Source organism: Cnephaeus nilssonii, assembly GCF_951640355.1.
Source record: "Cnephaeus nilssonii genome assembly, chromosome: 11".
Taxonomy (NCBI): Eukaryota; Metazoa; Chordata; class Mammalia; order Chiroptera; family Vespertilionidae; genus Cnephaeus; species Cnephaeus nilssonii.
In genome coordinates, this window is record NC_137082.1 from 7,121,994 (window position 1) to 7,140,354 (window position 18,361).

Below are 18,361 nucleotides of genomic sequence, written 5' to 3' on the forward strand. Positions count from 1 at the left end.
ATTTCATTTGTTTCCTCATATCCTTTTACCATTTTAAAATGGGGGAAGTTCATGTGTGTGTGTGTGTGTGTGTGTGTGTGTGTGTGTGTTTTAAACTTACCGTCATTTGAAGTAAACGCACACATGATTTTTATTCCTAGCCGTTACCTAAGATAGCTTGTTCCCCATGGCTCCCACTGGGTGGCACTGTTCACCTATGTAAAGGCTAGAGAATCACCCTGGGTAACAGAAGGAAGTCTGTGGTTCCAATTTATATGTAGCCACCTGGCCTTTCTTCTATGTGCGTGGGCCTAAGGTGCTCAAGAGACAACCCCGTTCTACAGGCAATTCAGTCACCTGTGCAAGAATTTTTTAAAAATAAAAGTTATATCAAAATAAGATCAAATGGCAGTGTCTCTCCTCTCCTGGCCCTTTTAAGTCTCCTAGAAAATAAATGTGTCTTTCCTTTAAAAGAAGGCAGGCCGAAGAATGAAAGCCAGCCATGTTTAAAGACCTCTGAATAGACCTGCACGGAGATTAAGACTCTTGGCTTTGGGAGGATGAAATATTTCCTCTCGATAAGAAACTGGCTGATGGTCAAATAGGCATTTGGTTTTTGGTAAGAGTGGGGGCATGGTGTCTGATCTGATTTTTCTCTCCTCATCTATAGGCGGTCTGTTTTCCACCTGCAGGGGCTTTTAATTGGAGAAAAGGTCACTAAGTGAATTATATTGATTAAAACCTAATCCTTTATAGGAGTTGGTATCTATTTTAGCATATAGCTTAGCTTTTCACATACATGCAAGGAGCATCAATCACGATACAGAATGTGATCAGCCCCCTGGACATCCTCACATGCCTGGTCTCACCCCAAGTAACCACTATCCTGACTTCTCTTCCCAATGTTTAGTTCAGCATGTCTTTGTTCATTGTATTAATGGGTTCATGCAGTATGATCTCTTTGAAGACTGGCTTCTTTCTCTCAATATTATGTTTGTGAAATCTATCTCTATCTCTATCTCTATCTCTATCTCTATCTCTATCTCTATCTCTATCTCTATCTCTATCTCATCTATATCTGTTTATATATGTTGCAGCAAAGCAAGCAATAATTTATTGGCTGCAGCAAAAACACACTCAGGACAGTGAAACACTGAGGGGCATAGAAGAAGCAACAGGAGAGCCTAGGCCTGGCTGCTTTGGCTCATTTGGCAGTCAGAGGAAAGGGGGCCTTGGAGACAGGTTCAGGGGTTAGCCTGGGATGAGCTGCCACTGCCCACTGCTTCCCTGGTTGCAAGTTTTCTGGGGTACCTTGGAGTTTAAGACATATGTGTCTGTTGGGGAAGGAGAGGAGGAGGGGAATGGCATGGGTGTGCTCCCCTGGGGGAGAGCATGCCTGACCCATATTTTTGAGTATAGTTGTAATACCTTTCAATTGCAGTATAGTATTCCATCGTGTGATATGCAATGATGTATTTGATTACTTCTGAGAGTCTGGTAAGTTCTTAGTTTTTGGCTATCATGAACAGTACTGTAATGAACATCCCAGATCACATCCTTTGGGGAACATATATGGAATTCCTGGGACCAGTATATATAATTCCTGGGACCTATTCATTTAGGTCTGTTACTTAGTATGGGATGTTGAGGGTTAAATTCTCTGCCTTCCTGAGAAATCAAAGAAATGTAGTATTTGTAAAAAAAAAAAAAAAAAAAAAAAAAGAGGTGGGGAAAGGAATCACTAGGGCTTCAAGCATTTCTTAGCTCATGCACTTCTATTCAGGAAAAACTGAATTTTACTCTAATGGAAAACATTTTTAAAAGAGCCCTCTCCTGACATAGGAAAAGCTGTATTAATTGTGGCTGTAGCTACTCTATCTTTATGAACTACAGGGCTGGAATTCCTTCAAAACACTGAATTGTGCAATGTCTAATAATGTGATAAGATTCTATGTAAAAAGTAAAAACAAAGAAAAAAAACAAAAATAAACAAGAGCCCTCTCCCCTCCATAGAGCCACATTAGTGTAAAACTAGAAAACAGTGTACTGTTCTTCCTTCTTCATGTTCAAAATGATGGTTGCCATTTGTCCTGATTATGAAAAAGATCCATGACTATTATAAAAGTTGAAATAATATAGTGCAATTGGACCTTGAGAAGGTGTATCCTGAGCTATCCATGGGGATGTTACCCAACTGATGACTGCCTTGCTTTTCTTCTACTCAGATCTCAAGTGCAGATCTCAACTGAGGTTGATCCTGAGTTTAACTTTTCTTGGGAGGAAGGAAATGTGGAGGGGTGGGTAAAGCCAGCCTGTGCAAAAGGCAGGTGACTGCCTCAAGCTGGGAACAGCCTGGTGTCACGGGAAGTGCCTGTCTCTGTTTACCTGGATCAGGCTGGTGAAGTGTGCGCCAGGCTTCCAACTCCTGGCAGAGCAAAGTGGGATCCAAAGCTCAGAATCCTCTCCCAGTTATTTCAACCAGAGCAGGTACCGCCCACCAGGTGGCGCCGCGTGTCAGTGGCTCTGATGGCTTTGGCTCTTGGACCTGGCTGTGGAACTCAGAGGGGGGGAGGGCGGCGGAGGGGGGGGGGAACGGGGGGGGGGAGTAGAGGTGGGGGAGGCTGGTATTGAAGCGCCCCCTTTGGTTTCTTACCACCATCTTCCTTCTCCCTCTCCTGGGGTACCTGTGGGCAGCCAGACAGAAACCCCAGGGCTGACCACAGTGCTGTGCCTGTGGGGTCCAGGAGTTAAAATGTGACCCGAATAAATGCAGAATGTTGTAAGAGAAAATGAAGGTGTTAGTTTATAGCTCACAAGAAGGCCTCTACCAGGTTCTTTCCTCCACTCCCTGCTCTCATCCTCATGTTCCCATGGAGCCTCTCGAAGGCCACAGTCAGACACGCTCTCCAGGACCGGCCAGACGTGGTTTCTCTCTCTCTCTCTCTCTCTCTCTCTCTCTCTCGTTCTGCTCGGCTCTTCCTCCCAGATGTTATTAGATAAATTCCCAATAAGATAAATTTTCTATCTCCTTCCTTCAGGGTGGAGAAGAGAATAAAGGAGGCTTAAATTGCATTTGGGTCCTTTTCTGTATAATTGGAGAGATGTCAGTAAAGAATGGCATTTGTATTAATTGCATTTTGATGCTAAACCATGCTGCCTCAATTTGACACTGTTCTGAGACTGAACCATATGTGCCCCAAGATTTATAAGGTTTCCATGAAGAGCTCCTCTTACAGATCCTTCTGAGGTTCTCTGGGATGAATTAGCATTGTCCCCGACACCCCCAATGCTGCTCAGTTTCCTGGGGGTTGGGGGTCCCTGGCATTGTCTCTTAAGGTAAAGGGAGGGAAAAAGAGGAGCAGTAAGCAAGGAATAAGAATCAAATGAGAAGATAATCTGATGAAGGTTCTATTTGGCCATTTCACCAAAATGTATGCATTTATGAAGGTACTAGAGGCCCGGTGCATGACATTCGTGCACTGTGGGGTGGGGGGTCCTTCAGCCCGGCCTGTGCCCTCTTGCAGTCCGGGACCCCTCGGGGGATGTCCACCTGCTGGCATAGACCAGACATCCCCCGAGGGGTCCTTAGCATTGTGGCAGAGGTGGGAGAGGCTGCTGACACCACTGTTGTGCTCGCCAGCCATGAGCCCGGCTTCTGGCTCAGCGGCGCTCACCCTGTGGGTGCGCACTGACCCCTGCATTGAGCGTCTGACCCCTGGTGGTCACTGTGTGTCATAGTGACCAGTCATTCTTCCGTTTGGTCAATTTGCATATTAGCCTTTTTATTATATAGGATGTGCAATGCTGGGGTCCTCTGACCCTGTGAGGCAATCCCAGCACTATGGGTCCAGAGGCCTGGGTGTCAGCGGTTCAAGCAGGCCTCATTTGGTGTTACTGTCAGCCTCTGTGCTAGCCTGTGGAGAAGTCTATGAGAACAGGAATGGCCTTTCCTTCTTTCCCCTTAACAGCACTGAGCTCTCTATACCCCAGTCAAGTAAGCAATGCTAGTGGAAGAGGATGAGAGACCCCAGTGAGCCAGAAACTCCTGCTGCAGCCAAGTCTTTCCACTTGGGCAACAAGAGAAGCGCTCAGATAGGAGGTAGCGATTGAGTGGAGCTCACAATTATGGATGAGTGGGACTTGGGGGGAGGGGGTGATTTTGGGGTATGTGCACAGGTATGGGTGAGCATATCACTTTGACAGAGATGAAAGCTGCCAATGTCCAATGGAAACAGATTGAACCTGACCTTGAATGACAAAGTAACGATTTTGGAGTTTGTCCTTAGGGCAGTGGGGACCACTGCTGCTTTCCAAATAGAGAAGAAGCAAGATGCAAGCAATTCTTTGGCAAGGTAAATGAATTCCTAAAATGCACTTCAGCAGATGAGAGGTAGGAGAACACATAGGAGTTGGGAGCACAGATTGCATTCAGAATGCCTGGATTCCAGTCCCGCCTCTGCTGCTCACTGTAGGCAGAGCATGGCTCAGTTTTCTCATCTGCAGAATGGGGACACTGTTAGCACATACCTCACAGGGCTCCTGTGCTAATTAAATCAATTGATTATAGAATTGGGGCATTATACAATGCTTTGCACAGTGCCTGGCACATGCCATGTTCCTGATAACTCTTAGCTGCCATTTTGTTATGTTGAATGGACAGCAGGAAGAGAGAGCCTGCCTCTCTCCCCTCTCTTTCTTTTTTTTTTTCTTACTCTATAGTTCTTCCTGCCTTGGGGGAACATTTGTTTTCTTCCTTCACTATTGGTCTGGTTTTTTAGGACTTTGTTTCCTCATCCTTAGGTCATGGAGTTTGCTTTCCAGAATCTCAGCTAAAAGCAACCAAGGAGTAGGAATGGCTGAGATGTTTCAGTTCTGCTGCATGATGTCCTTGGACGGTAACCTTCATCTTCCCAAACCTGTTTCTCTCTCCTTAAAACGAAGGAAACTAATAGCATGCACTTCTCATAGTTGTTCTGAGGTTTAAAAAATGCGTAGATGTGAAGAGCCTAATGTAGTGTCTGCAACCAAGCTCAATAAAGTGTTAGCTATTGTCTTTCTGTCCCTCTTCAGAACCATGGCCAAGGCCGTCTCTTGTGTCTAGAATATCCTCCTCTCTAATCCCATCTTTACCCATTGAAATCCCTCTTCTCTTTTAACCAGATAATGTCTTCTCTATGAAATTTGGTTCCTCCTCTTTCTAAGCAATCTCTTCCTCCTTTAGCATTTATTTTCTCTACCACTGTATTCATTGGCTACAGTTGCTGTAACAGAATGCCATGGAGTGGGTTGGCGGGGGGTGGGGTGGGGTGGGGTGTAGTAAGCAACTGAGATTTACTTCTCACAGTTCCGGAGGCTGGAAGTTCAAGATCAAGGTGGCAGAGGATTGCTTCTCCTTGGCTTGCAGGTGGCCACTTTCCTGCTGTGTCCTCATGGCCTTTTTCTGTGTGCACACATCTGGGTCTCCTCTTCCTATAGGACACCAGTCTCATTAGGTTAGGGGCTATCTTTATGACTTCATTTAACCTTAATACCTCTTTATAGGCCCCATCTCCAAATGCAGTCACATTGGGGGTTAGAGCTTCAATATGTGAATTTTGGGGGAACATAATTAAATCCATAATAAACACTTATCTGACACTCACCATATCTTAACCAGTTAACTGTCACGCATCCAAAATGGAAACCATCCCCACACGCCATAGACGCTTATGAAGTACAAAGGGTAACTTGCTTTGCAGTCATTGTGTGCTCATCATGTATAACTAAGGTGATTGCACTGGATCAGAAAGTTATTTGGCAAATATAATTCCTTCCCTCCCACCCCCCTGGGTGGAATACATTTCCCTGCCCTTGGCTTGGGTTTTGGCCACGTGATTTGTTTTGGCCAATGGGAAGTTAGGGGACGTGAGCTGTCCTGAAATGTCCTTCAGGGGTTAGAGCTGCCCCCCTAAGCTATTGTGTATCTCCATGAGCAGCCCTTGCCTCCATAGCTCCCCGCATGAGGAGGATGAGGGACGTGTGGTGCAGACCCGGGGCCACCTGCATCCTGAAACCGCGCCCACGGAATTCCAGCTAACCTGGGATATGTGCAGGAGAAATAAATGCTTATTGTTGGATGTCCCTGAGTTTCGGAAGTGGCTTGTTCTGCAACATTGTTAGGGTAATGGCTGACGAATACAATGGTATGTTTATTGAATTCTTACTATGTTCCAGACCAATGCTTAAACACTTTATGTGTATTATCTAACTTCACTGTTGTGAGATGCCTTTGCCAGGCCACACAGCCAGCCCGTGGCAGAGCAGGGTCTGATGCCTGTGTCTCGGGGCCTATATGTGAACTTCAGGATGGAAAGTCATTGCTTTCAAAGCCTGGTCTGGAATGCCCCGGCTTCTGACTTCCATGTTAATGACCTTCTCTCTCCCAGGGGAAGCTGCTATGTGTCGCATCTCCCCAGTCCACCTTGGGGTGGGGAATGTGGAGCCAGTAGTGATTTTTTTAATTGTCTGGACCAAGTTCCATGGACTTGCTTTCTCTTTGAGTTGCTGCATCGGCCAGACACACCTGCCAGCATTGCCCAGGCTGTAGCCGGACACACCCTGACAGCATCCCCCGGCTGCTGCCGGCTGGGAAAGCTCATTAGTCGTTAGTTCCTTAGGACAAACTTCCCAAACCTCTCCTGGTCATGCCTCCAGTGGTCCCCACATGGTCTGCTCTGCCTTGCCTGCCAGCAGACAAAGCACAGTTTAACGTTGTCTTTCCCTCAGTGCTGCTTCTTTCTCTGTTTGCTGATTCTTGGTTGGGGGGGGGGGGCTTATATGAATGAATCAATTAATAGAGGATTTGTAGAATCATGGTGTAGTTATTAAAGGGTGGTGTAATTAACTTCTTCAGACTAATTGAAATTTTTCATTTAGAGGGAGCAGCCAAGTGCCTCCTTGCTTAAACGCTTTCGCATATAAAGCAGCCCTTAGGCAAAGCTTCATTAATGTATACCCATAAACCGGAGACCCCGTGCTGCTGCAAACGTGGGGAAAAGAATGGCCATTTCCCTCTCTTCCTCCCTCTCTTCCCTTATCCTACACTGTCCTGGAGTTATACAACTTCCTGCACAGTCTTGTGCTGCTCTCCTGTCACAGAATGAGGTCAGGAAAATGGGCCGGAGGAGAGAGCATAGACACGAGGTGCCCTTTGACTGGGAGAGGGAGGAAAAGAGAACTAGACAGTGGGCATTCATGGCTCTTGTTGGGCATCTCATGCTGCGGCCTCTGCTGCTGGCTGTCCCTCAATTTCCATTTGGGGGGCCACATCTACCACTCCTTCTAGGCCCTTGGGGTGGGGCTTTCCTGTCCTCAGGCTCCAGGGATGCTTACATGACCCAGATCTGTCCAATCAATTCCTTTTCTCAGAAAGTCATTGATGCAGGAGCTAGCATGTGACTCCCTAAATGGACCAATGAAAAGCAACCTGGGATTTCTGCTGGACCACTGAGTGTCACAAGCTTGTTTCATCTGGGATGGCCCAGCTGCTGGGTCCGGCCTACACCTCACAGTTGTCGTTGACCATGGGGAGGAAAAGCCGACATCAAGAAGGCAGGGTCAAGGGTAGATGTCAGGGAACTACTTGAGGGCTTGGATCTGTCTCTGCCTCTGTCCCTGAAATTCCCAATGGTCTGTGCCAACCTACTCATGGAATATTTTTCTCTCTTAACCAGGTTGGGTTGGGTTCTGCCCTTCCCAACTCAAGAGCCTGTCTACTGCAGCGATTATATAAAATAGCGTCGACTTGGGGTAACAACAAAGGCAGGTTATGCCAATCCTCACAAGTGGCCACGTGCCTGAGGCAGGCGCCTCTCGAGCTGGGGGCATGGCTTGTTTTAGGAACCTAGAGGGTGCAGACTGTTATAGGGGTATCTGGTCTGGCCGCCAGGCTTCGGGGGTGAATTCCACTTTTTATGAAGGATAAATCGTGTAGGCAGCAGACCCTCCCTCCTGCAGACAGGTTCTGACCCCCAGCAGAACAGCCACGATCTTGGCTCTGTGACCAGCCCATGTTGGTTTGAAGCTCAGTGCTGTTCCCTTCAGGGAGTGTGGTTGGGCCCTTTCTGAGTCACGGTGTCCTCACAGCGAAGTGGAAATAGTTCCCATTTCTACTTGAGGGCGACATGCTCCTGTTTATGGAGTGCTTAGCTTGATGCTTGGCCTTGGTGAGGTGCTCACCCCACTAAGGTCATTGCTTCAGGCAGGCTTTGCACAAATGACTGTATTTCGTGGAGAATTGGGAGAGGCATAAGTGACGACCCCAGGTGATCTCGGGCCATCGGCGTGAGGAATGCTGGGAAGGAGAATGTTCTGTCAGTATGCCTCTGTTACCTGCTTGCTTGTTCAAACTCCCGATAAGGAAATGAGCTTGTATTTCACGATGGAAATCATAAGAGCAGATGCTGTTTGCCTCAGCACCGTGCACAGTGTTTGCTCTGTGATTTGTTTTTTTTTAAATTAAAAATTTTAAATCATTTTTTATTTTCAATTACAGTTGACATACATCATTCTATTAGTTTCAGGTGTACACTCTAGTGACCAGGCATTAAATCCTGCACCCAGTAAATCCCACACCCATCCACCACCATGCTGGGTCAGAATATTACTGACTGTATTCTCTATGCTGTACTTGACAGCCCCATGACTGTTCTGTAACAACCAATTCCTTTACTCCTTTTTGTTGTTGTTTATCCCACCAGAGGATATTTTTTTCATTGATTTTTTTAAAGAGAGAGTGAGAAACATCTCTCTCAACCAATTGGTTGCCTCCTGCATGTGCCCTGCCCCGACTGGGACAGTGATGGAACCCACAACCCAGGTACATGCCCTTGACTGGGAACTGAACCCAGGGCTCTTTGGTGTCTGGGCCAATCTCAACACCAGCCAAATTCCTTTACTCTTTTTAAATCTTTATTATTGAAAGTATTACATATGTCCCCCTCTCTCCCCCATTGACCCCTTCTAGCCCACCCCTGCCCCAGGCCTTCACCACCCTAGTGTCTGTGTCCATGGGTTATGCATATATACCTACAAGTTCTTTGGTTGATCTCTTCCCACCCACCCACCCTCCCCCTGTTCCATGCTTCTATGACTCTGGATCTATTTTATCAGTTTACTTGTACATTAGATTCCACATGAGATCACGTGACATGGCGTGTTTTATGGGATCTGGTCTGTCAGTGAGTCGGTGCAGACAGCTTTGGCTCCACCAGAGGGCACAGGATGCAGCGAGATTTCCGTGAGTGGCCGTGAGGATTCTCGAGGCCAGGAACCCTGGGTGATGACAACCTCTGACAGCAGTTCAGAGCAGCAGGGAGCAGTCTGCAGCCTAATTTCTGCAGGCAAACTCGGAACTTCAGTGGGATGACTGAGATCTTTGTTTAATCCTTACAGAGCCCCGGGTGCCAGATACGATTCTTTTCTCCATTTTACATGGAGAGGAGAACATTCCTGGAGAGATTGAGTCACTTGCCCCAGGAGCCACCTAGCCCATGAGAGGTGACACTGGGGCTTTAAACCGAGGTCTGGTAACAGCCTAACCACTGAGCACACGGTCCCCGTGTCTGACATGGTCTCAGTAACCAGGAAGGGAAATGCTGCACTTCCCCTACATCCCCCAACTGATGTCCGTACCAGTCTTTCCTTCAGAACTGGCCCGATCTCCTCCTCCAGCAATGTCTGAGCCTGTTCTCCCAAGGAAGCAAAGGAGGTTCTAGGTGGTTTGGGTGTGCCCACCTCATAGTGGCTAATGACCTGCGGTTAGTTAATATTTGTCAGACAGGTAACTGGTTACTGGAAGTTACCTGCAGATCTGGGAAAGGCCATGTCCCTTTGCACAGGCCAGGAGGTGGTTTACACAGCACCCAAGTCCCTGGGCTTCAGAGCCAGAATGCGTGGGTTCAAACCGCGGCCTCCCCATTGTACCCAATGTGACTTGGATACCCAGTTCCTGGGCCTCTCTCAGCCTCAGTTTCCCCCCCTTGTGAAGCAGAGAGACTGAAGACATCTGTATCAATGGGGTGCTTTGTGTCTGGCACATGATAAACACGCAGTGAATGTTAATTCTACGGCGGTGACATCTGTCTTTCTTCAATGTCAACGTGAATGGTTCCATCATGACTTCCTATCGCTCACTCCCGTTCTCTGGTCCCGTTCTCTTAGGCAAGCCGGGAGACAGCAACTTAATTTCAGAATTAGCATTTGTCTCTGCGTCTCTGCCGAGGCCCTGTGTCAAGAGTGGCGCTTTGGTGGTTATCTGAAAAAGCGCTCTGGTTAATAATAGGCTGTTGTGTGGCTGGGGAGTGTCGATTGCAAGGCAGCCGGGAAAACAGCACTCGGCAAAGCAAACAGAGCTATAACCTTCCTTCTCTTTGTCTCTTCTGCGGCGTGGAGGGGGCACACAGCCTCTCCCGTTCCACAGCTGACTCATAAATGGAAGGAGCAAGTCATAGATATCATGACCTGATGGATTTCCAGGGAGCCCAGGGAAGCGGGAGGGAGGCTGCCAGGAAAGCCAGAGCAGCGCGTGATGAACCCCAAGACGGGGACCTCCCCACCATCTGCAGCCTTGGGGGTGGGAGGAACCCCCACAGTGGCTGGGTGGGCTTTCCGCTCCAGGAGGCCGGACTTCACAGTGGCTGGAAAATGGATACAATCAATGAATACAGAGGTCTGGGGCGCATTGCCCACTGCTGGGCTGATAGCATTTCGGGGACTGAAATCTTCAGAAGGGCCCACGGTGCAGTGAAGTGAACCAGGGGCCAGGACAGGGGGACCCCTGGTCCTGCACTTGCCACAGACCCTCTGCGTGACCTGGAAGAAGACGGATTTCATTTCTAGATCTCAGTTTCTCCTTCTGTAAGGCGAGTAGCTTGGGTTAGTTCTCAACAATGACAGCTGACATTTATCAAGTGCTTCTTGGCCTGTCCCTTTATATGCACCAACTCATTTAATTGATACATATGAACCGCTCCGCTCTGCAGACAAGGGCAAGGAAGCCAAAGCACAAAATGTTAGGTTTGCCCAGCGTTAAACGTAGACCCGGGAACTGAACCCAGGCCCCCTGGCTCCAGACGCCGCAATCTCTGCTCTTCTCAGCAATGCCTTCTCACGGCTCCCGTGTCTGTACATGAGCATAACACAGCGCCATGGCTCTGGGGTTGATGTGAGCACTGGATGAAAGCAGTGACACATCCTCTGCTTTCCTCTTTATTATTGAAAGTATTACGTATGTCCCTCTCTTTCCCCCGTTGACCTCTTCTAGCCCACCCCCGCCCCCTGCCCCAGGCCTTCACCATCCTATTGTCTGTGTCCATGGGTTATGCATATATACATACAAGTTCTTTGGTTGATCTATTCCCACCCACCCACCCAGTGTATGTTCTGGGTGGGCTTACTTATCCTGGATCCAGATGTGGACATGGGACTCGAGCCCAACCCCTGAGAGTTCCTGCATCTCCTGGCCAAGGTGATTGGTTCAGGGATGGCCAAGTCATCCACGTTAGACAATTGGCCTCAGGAAAGAGGGCTCTCCTGCCCCCGGGGGTGGTCAGTTTTGTAGGATGTAAGCTGTGTGCTCCTTAGAGAGAGGCTGCTTGAGAACAAGGCAGAATGGGAGGAAAAAAGAACAGAGCGAGGGAGGGAGAGACGGAGGGAGAGAGAAAGGTTCCCGATGACATCATTAGAACCCCTGGAGCAGCCATGCGTGGACTAATCAATTATTTGAGCAATAAACATTTTATGCTCAAGAGAGTTTCAACATAGTTTCTGCTCCTTGACACTAGAAAACCTGTCTTACACACACTGCATCACCGATGTTGGCTAAGACGAGAGAGGTTGTGGATTGGAGATCTATCCTTTCCACACATTTGGTCATTTTTGAGATCAGGGTTTCTCAGCCTTGAGAGTATGACATCGCGGCCAGATAATTCTCTGTTGTGGGGCTCCCTGTGTATTGTAGGGTGTTTAGCAGAACCCCTGACCTCTACGTCTGAAGCCTCCTCCTCCTCCCAGGCCCCTGCAGACTGGAGCCACGCAAAGTAAAGATGTTTGCAGACATGGCCAGTGCCTCCTGGGGCCTCTCTCAGCCTCAGTTTCCCCCCTAGGAAGCGGAGATCCTGAAGACATCTGCCCCAAGTGGAGGAGCACTGGGCCAGGCAGGTCCAGACCCGTGTTCTTGTGAGCTGTGTTTCCCGGGTCCCCTTTCCCTGCAGGAGTTAGGAACACGCTGAGCAAGGAAAGCCGAGCTTTTTCAGACCTTGTGTGCCAGGCAAACGGGGCCAGGAGCCAGGGGCTGCGGACGCACAGGAGCCTCCGCTGGTCGCAGCCTGGGGTGCCAACGCATGCTCTGTGTCTGGGAGGGTTTATTGCAAGCAACGAATTGGCCCCTGAAAGGCTGAGGTTGTCAGGGCTTCCTGGTAAAAGCCTTGCTCTCCAGCGCGATGTTTGTCACAGTGGCAGCCATCAGCACGGCCACCTGGCACGGCTGCTGACATTCGTCTCTGCAGAGAGTCACAGCTGCAGACGGGCCCTGATGGGAATGGCAGCCTGCAAGGTCCCCGTGTTCACTGCGTCCCGCAGAAATATTCCATCTCCATGAGCCCTGCATGAGCTCAGAGTGGACTCCTCCTGCTCATTGCCCACCTGCTCCAGCTCAGCTAAAATGACACTTCCGCAGGGAAGCCTTTCCTGGTAACCCATCCTAAGTGGGGGTCCGGGTTCCCCTGTAATGGACACTGTGGGAGCTGCACCCACTTCCCCTGGGCTGGCTCTAACCACTCTGAGGTCTCCTGCCTGGCTTCATGGGCTTCTCCCCCGCCCCCACATCACCCCTGTGCCCCCTGGCCAGCACCTCTGCACTGAAGGGTTCCCTGGCTGCTGGTGCCCCCTCGCCCACAGCCATCGCAGCCAGGAGCGCCTGGGCATGTCTCCCAGGCGGCCCTTTGCTGACGGCGAGGGGCATGGGAGTTGAGAGTCTGGCTCGCTGGCCTCAGGTTGGGACCACTCTGAGCTGTAACTTACACTCCAAAGTACCCTGCAGGTCAGGCTGACGCTGCCCGTGACTTTGCAGGAGGCCTCCCCTTTGCTTGGCCTCCCCCTTTCTTCTCCTGCTTCTGCTTTCCTCAGCTTCCTGGTCCCCCCCTCCCCCCGCAGCTGTTTTATTAACACATCCCTTTCAGGTCAGGACTCCCAGCACTGTGGACTCCTTTGTTGTCCTTGTCAGAACTTTAAATGACGAATTCCTTATTGCCGGTCTCCTCCAATAGAACGAACCCTCCATGAAGGCAAAGGTCATTGCCTTACTGATAGTTACATCTCCAGGGCCTCCTCCAGGAAGCGTTACCCATTGTTATTTTATTAAGAGTTATGTAAATACTAGTCCTAGTGCCCTGACTAATAGGCAGTAAGTTATTTGATGTCAAGAGCCAAGACTGATGCACTTTGTATTCCCCGCTTCATCTGCCCTGGGCTTTGGTAGTGAGGTCAGTCAGGGTTGGAATGAATACGGGCATTGAATGACGACATTAGTGGAGCACTTGCCTGTCTGGCCTGGAGCGGGGCTCCTCCCTGTGATGTCTCATCCGGGCCTTACAGGGATCCTGCGATGCAGGAACAACGACCATGCTCATTTCACAGAGGAGAACGAGGCCCAGAGACACACAGCCAGTGCGTGGCAGAGCAGGGTCTTGACTTTGGGTTCCGACTGATGTCCCAGACCCCTAGGCTTGCTAACCTTTTTCCTTGGAGAAAATTCTGGATGGTAGGTTGCTCTGAGTCATTCTTAAACTGCTGTGACTCAACTACTGGAGTGAGCAGGGCTTAGGGTGGATCAGGCAGGAGTAAATAACCTCACGGCCTGCAGGTGGGGTGACTTCTAGGTCTGCTCTGGTGCCTTATTCTCATTCCCAGGACAGTCACTGTCAAGGACGATTTGTTCTTTTTGACACTACTTATTGTTCGCAGAACAATGCCTTTAAAGTATGGATTGACTCATGGCACTAACTCAGTAGGGAAGAGCATGAAACTAATGGAAGCAAGATTATAGCAACATTGATATCATTTGTCCTTAGTTATAAGAAGGACCCAGGAGAAGCTGGTAGGGGATCAGCGGGAACCCATTCTTATTACTGAACAAACAAATCCCTGTTGCTGACAACTGACTAAGTGCATATTAGTCAAGACCTTTGCTTCCAAGTCATAGACACTAATTCAAAATGGCCCCAGCAATATGGGGAATTAATTTGGGTTAAATAAACGAGAAGACCAGGATTGGTCCCAACTTCAGGTGCAGCTGGATCCATGAATTCAACTACTATAGGACCACACTTCTCTCTGCCTTTTGGCTCTGCAGTTCTCCATATCGGCTTCACCATCAATTGTCTGCCCTCCCGAATCCACACGGCAACAGAGGAGCCATTGGCAGCCCCAGGCTTACTATCTTCAACGCCCACATCTCAGTAGGAATAGGAGTCTTTCCTTTCCTGGAATAAGGACTCTGATTGGCTCTGTTTGGGTCATGTGCTCTACCTTGGGCCAATCACTGTGTTTGTGGTCAGAGGGCTCTTATTGGCCAGCCTGAATCACATGCCCTCCTTGGGAGAGGGCAGGTCCACTAGATGGTGGAGGAGCAGTTCATCAAAGTAAAAGGAGGGGTGGCCTTGGGGAGAAGGGTATTGGATTCCAGGCAGACAAAACCTGTTATCTATTGAAAATAGCACCAACATCTCCTTCAGTAGATTCTTGGTTAAGGACATTAAATTCGCCCATTTGTAAGGGACAGGATCCCCGTCTTAGCTTTGATAAATTTTGACACGATGAGAAGAATGTTAAGACTTTCTGATACTGTATCAGCCCTCAAGTGTACAGCATTTTTTTAGATATAGATTCTCCTTAGAGACGTTATCTTTTTAATTCTTTAATGGGTTTCTGTAGAGTAATTCTAATGGGTTTTACTTAGTCCTTAAAACAAGTTGTGTTTTCTCTGAAAACACTTTGATAACATTTATTTATGCTATAAGAGACATTTGAAATGCACTAAGCTACATTCCTTTAAGGGTATTCTATAGTTCAATTATTTCTATACTAGAGGTCCAGTGCACAAATTTGTGCATGGTTGGGGTCCCTCGGCCTGGCCAGTGATTGAGGCCTATCACGGGGCCAGCCAGCCGGGGAGAGGGACACCAGGAGGTTGGCTGTATGGCCGGGGGAGGGGCCATGAAAGATTGGCTGTGCGAGTGCACTGACCACCAAGGGGCAGCTCCTGCTTTGAGTGTCTGCCCACTGGTAGTCAGTGTGCGTCATAGCGACTGGTTGACTGGTCATTCCGGTTGTTCTGGTCGTTCTGTCATAATGGTTGCTTAGGCTTTTATATATATAGATTTCAGAGCAGTCTATATCTTTTCTAGACTTTTTAAGTGTCTTTAAATTTTTTCATTTTAGGTTACAGCTTCAGATCTTTCTCTTTTTAAAAACTGAGGTATGATTGACATACAATGTTATATTAGTTTCAGGTGTATAGCATAGTGATTTGATTTATCACTATGGATATATTGTGAAATGGTCAGAACAATAAGTCTTGTTAACATTCATCTCCATACATACTTATAGAATTTTTTTTCTTGTGATGAGAACTTTTAAGAGTTACTCTTTTAGCGACTTTCAAATATGCAATATAGTGTTATTAAAGATAGTCACATGCTGTACATCACCTCCCAGGACTTACTTATTTTATGACTGGAAGTTTGTGCTTTTTGATTCTGCCCTTCACTCATTTCATCCTCCAAACCCCCCACCTCTTGCTATCACCAGTTTGTTCTGTCTATGAGCTTGGTAGTTTTAATTTTTTCTTGAGATTTCACATATAAGTGCATTCATATGGTATTTTCATTTTTCTGTCTGACTTATTTCACTTAGCATAATGTACTCAAGGTCCATCCATGTTGTCACAAATGACAAAATTTCATTTTTTATGGCATTATACAAATATATTTCACATTTTCTTTTTTTTTAATCCTCACCTGAGGATATTTTTTCATTGATTTTTTAGAGAGAGCAGAAGGGAGAGAGGAGGGGGAGAAAGAGAGAGAGAAAGAGAGAGAGAGAGAGAGAGGGAGAGAGAGAGAGAGGGAGAGAGAGAGTCATTGATTGGTTGCTTCATGCATGTGCCTTGACTAGGTTGGGGATTGAGCCCAAAACTGAGGTATGTGCCCAGAATCAAACTCAACCCCTTGGTCCAAGGGCTGATACTCTAACCACTGAGCAAACCGGCCAGTGTGTCACATTTTCTTTATTCATCCATTTGTTGATAGATACTTAGGTTGTTTCCATAGCTTGGCTATCCTATATAATAAAAGCCTAATATGCAAATTGTCCTCTCAACCAGGATTTTGACCAGGGGGCGGGACCAGCCGGCCAACCACCCGTGTCCCCTCCCCCTGGCCAGCCCAGCCCGCTGGCCCCGATGAGGGTGGGCCAGCCGGACCCCACCGGTGCATGAATTCGTGCATTGGGCCTCTAGTTGTAAGTAATGCTGCAGTGAACATGGGGATGCATATATCTTTTTGAGTTAGTGTTTTCGTTTTCTTTGGATAAATATCCAGGAGTGGAATTTCTGGATTGTATGGTAATTCTACTTTTAATTTTGTGAGCCACAGCTTGGAAAGTAAATAATTCATAAAGAATATTGTTTGGATGCAGTCAAAGTAGCTTTCTTGGACTTTTTCTAATGAGCCCATGTTTCCCTAAGAAGGTGGGAGACACCACCGGACACTGAACACACATTGGGACGTGATAGAGAAATACTGTGAGAATCACCGCAAACTCCCACAGCAGCTCCCCCAACTTCGAGGCGGGGATTGTTCTCGGGGCTTTGTTCTGGGCTGGCTGTGAGGGCAATGTGACATAGTGCGAGTGAAGACTTGTCCAGCTGGAGTGCTGTTTTATAGACGCCAGGCAGGTGTGCTGGAGAACGGCGAAGCACCACCTAGGGGACGTCACCTGCCTGGACCCCTGTGAGTCCCGGGTGCCGCTGGGCGTTGTAGAGTGTTCTAGTGTACAGTGAGGCCTGACCACTGTCAGGACGCATTTCTATCTGAGTATTTCCAGCCAATTATGCAGCGAGATCCAGGAAGAAAGGGATGGAGTTTCTAAGACACCATGTATTGTGATGTCTTTCCTCATTAGAAAAACACCACACACATCCATACCTGGTGTTATGTTCATAATTTTGCATTCACTTCATTAAAGGGCAGGGTCTCCAAAACTATATGCAGTCCCACAAAACTCACGATGATCAGAAGGTTCAGGGACAGGCCAATGATGTCCTAGTTTTGGGAAGCATAGGTTACAGAAATGGCTACCAGTGCTTCCTCAGGCTCTTTGTCCCTCTGCCTCTCTACTGTCCTTCCTCCCCCTCCTCTCTCCATTCTTACCTCCGCTTCTTCCACAGGCCGGCTGTGCCAGGCACTGAGCGCTAGAATCTCAGGTCCCTGCTCTCAGGGATCGTATATTGTAGTTGAGGCAACTGATAAGGAAGCAGAGCAGGCATCACATGGAACACAGGGCAAGCGAAACAGACCAGGTGGCTATGAGAGAGCAAGTTGGGGTGGGGGCACCTTAAGTCAAGTGGCCTGGAAAAGCCTTTTGAAATAAAGTGGTGACGTTTCCGCCGAGGTCTGAATGGTGAGCAGGAGCCAGGCCTGGAGATTGGAGGCGTGCTCCAGGCAGAGAAGAGCAAGTGCAAGGCCCAGAGATGAGAGGCCACTGGGCACGTGGGCAGCAGCAGGGCAGCTGGGCAGTGGGGTGGGGGAGGGACCTTCCATCAAGCCAGAGCTTCTGGAAGTGGCCTTTTAATGGGGGGCTTTGTTTACGTAGCCAGAAGTTTGGATTTTACTCCAAATATGATGGGACGCCGTTGCATGCTCGAAATTGTGGGGCCACGATTTATGCAGAGCATTTACAAGCACATGGAGAAGAAAGCAGTTGTTCATAGGCATCCCGGGTTCCCTGGAGCAAAGCGTGCCTAGCGACTGTTTCCTTTCACATGATGTTTATGAAAGAGGTGAGAGATCCGGAGACGCCATGCATCACGCTAGCATTTAGTGAAATTGTCGTGATAGGACAGTAAATGGGAGTCAACATGAACGCTTTGCAGAAAATGTGCACCTGTTTGGACAATGGGCTGAGGCCAAGATGCAGCTGAATTCAAAGAATGTCTCTTATCGGTGCTTCTCCCTCCCAGGAGCACTCCCTGGCCGTTCCCTGCCACTTCTCCCCCCACAGGCGTGCATCTCCTAAACTCTAAGGGACCCCAAGAGGCTTGCACCAGGGAGCAGTGGGCAGTGGC